Here is a 2693-nt window from a genome sequence, read left to right as displayed (position 1 = left end):
AGAGACGGGGTTTCACCGTGTTAGCCAGGATGGTCTTGATCTCCTGACCTCGTGATCCGCCCATCTCGGCCTCCCAAAGTGCTGGGATTACAGGCTTAAGCCACCGCGCCCGGCCTCCCTCTTCTTTTTTGAAAAGATTGACATTCAAACAGCAAGGTCAATCAAATGTTACCTCCTACCTGGTAGGTTCCAGGTAGATTCTGCCTGCCACTGGAATCCTGAGGATGGTGCTCAAGTCAGGGGGTGGGGGCAACGGGAGGGCAAGACTTCTAAGGAGAATGGAGACCCCTTTAGATGTGAGGTCGAGGAGGGTATTTCAGCCTGAGGAAAGCAGTGGAACAAAGATCCGGGGAGTCTCTCAGGGAAAGGGAAATGGGCAGAGGAGCTGGGCAGAGGACCTCATTGGATCTGGGGATTGCTGTCTCCTGGTGCTGGAACTCAGTTATAAAGGATACCAACCTTAGTTGATTTGAGTTCCTAGATTGAATTAGTCCTGGTTGTATAATTGACTTTGATATGTGGACTTTGGGTTCGAATTAGGTTTAATAAGATTTAACTGCTTCAAAGGGCTTTATAAGAATTCATTTTATCCTTCAAATCTGATTTCAAAAGCTACCTACTTTATGACACCTTCCCTAACTTTGATGCTCTTCTTCTAGTGCACTTATTATGCCATAGTAGGTACATACCTTATTTAAGCAATTACTCCCATTGTATTTTACCTTATTCTGTAGGAAATGTTTCCTTCAGTGACTCTCTTCAGGAATCTTGAGGGACAGGCAGGTATCTTATTCCTATTTGTATCCTAGGCCTAGCACAGAGCAGGAACACACTTAATTGAGCCAGCAGGTTCTCAATAATGATTTTTAAAATTATATTAATAATTAACATTAAGTAAGCACTGTGGCAAGCACTGTATCTACATTGTTTAATTCACCAGGCACTTTAGGAGAAAAGTACTTTTATTACCCCCATTTTACAATAACTGAGAGAAAGAGAAATTAATTTGATCTAAGGTCAAATTTGGTCTAAGACTAACTAGTGCGGGGCAGAACTTTTTCTCCAGGCTTTGGGCTTCGGATCTGGGCTCTTCACCACCACAGATGAACAAATGGATGAATGAGGACTTCTTTTTCATTCTGTGGCTGAAGAAGTGACATGGAAGACTCTACCATTCAGTTTACAGATGCAATTATGTATCTATAATACATAATACATAATTATGTATCTGTAATAGTTACATAAAATTACAGTAAGTCCTAACTCACCGATATTTCTAACTTCTGAATCATCTTTTTCTTCTTCTTTCTTGCCATCCTAAATCCGTCAGAGAAACTGTTTTGAACTCTTATATTGAAGTGTAACCCATCCAAGCACTGGGTGTTTTATGGGAAAGAGAATGAACCTTTTGTTTGGTTCTTACTTCTTACCACCCACTCATTTGTAAATATACAAATATGAAGCACCTACTGTGTGCTAGGCATCTTTTTTTAGGTACTAGAGAGACAGAAGTAAACAACAACAAAAAAGTAGTGAGACCTTTACATATACTAGTTCTCCTGCTTCTCACAATAACTGTATGAGGTAACGATGACAACAATAATAGTTAACTGTTAACAGCGCTTATCTGTGCAGGTCCCTGGGCTACCTGCTTAATTTGCATTAACTCATTACAATAAGCTTGTGGGGTAAGGGGTATGCTTTCCCCGTTTTACAGAGGAGGAAACAGACACAGCAGGAAGTGATTTGCTCAAGCTTGGAACCCAGGGAGTGTGGCTCTAATTCCCAGTCTATTAACTACAGGGCAATATTTTGTTTCTTAAGTTTCTATCTTCATATAGATAGATTTATTTCGCCTCGCGAAATAAATGAGAATGTCTTGGAATTTCTGCCAATACTTTCTCTTCCAAAGAACTCAAACTGATTTCCACGTAATTCCCATTGATTTGTGAAATGAACCTTCCTGGACTGTAAATTTCCCCGCAAAGACAGGGCCAGGGCCACGGGTCATTTTACACTGGCCAGGGCACCCAGCAGGTGGCGCTATGTTAGTGGCCACCAGCTGGCTGCCCCGTCCCCGGGGCTCACCGCCTCGGCCGAAAGCTTCCCGGCCCGCCCTCGCTCACTTCTCTCTCCCCCTCCCCACGGAGCCCGGGCCCACGTGACCTCAAGGCGGCCAATGGGTGAGCAGAGAGGGCGAGCTGGTCCCTGTGGCCGCCATTAAAGCGAAGGGAAAACCCGTGAATTCGGATTAAAGGGGGAAAAACACCGCCCGCTGGGCCCACAAAATGGGGGAGACTACGGCGTCCAGCCGGTGAGGCCGCAGGAGGGCAGACGTTAGGCCGGCTCGGCCCAGGGACGACACGAAGACAGCCAGAGAATGGTCTGATCCCGCAGACGCCGCCACCACCTCCGCCGCTGAGGAGAGTCTGGGCTTAAGGACATCGCCGCTGCCGGGCCGGGGGCCTGGGCTTCTCTCCCGGTTCTCGCCCTTCCCGCCCCTGTGTGGGCGCCTCCCCGCCCGGGAGAACCTTCCAGGGCTTGGGGTCTGCCGTCTCGGACTCGTTTTTGATTATTTATTGTGTAATTTATTATTTTTCTTGTGGTAGGGGCACACATCCCCTCCGTCTCCCAGAGAAGGACGAGCGTCTGCGGGCTCCGCAGTCCGGCCCGCCAGGCGAGCGCGGCGCGGC

The sequence above is a fragment of the Colobus angolensis genome, unplaced genomic scaffold, assembly GCF_000951035.1.
Source record: "Colobus angolensis palliatus isolate OR3802 unplaced genomic scaffold, Cang.pa_1.0 Scaffold37, whole genome shotgun sequence".
NCBI classification, from domain to species: Eukaryota; Metazoa; Chordata; class Mammalia; order Primates; family Cercopithecidae; genus Colobus; species Colobus angolensis.
This window is presented reverse-complemented; position numbering follows the sequence as displayed.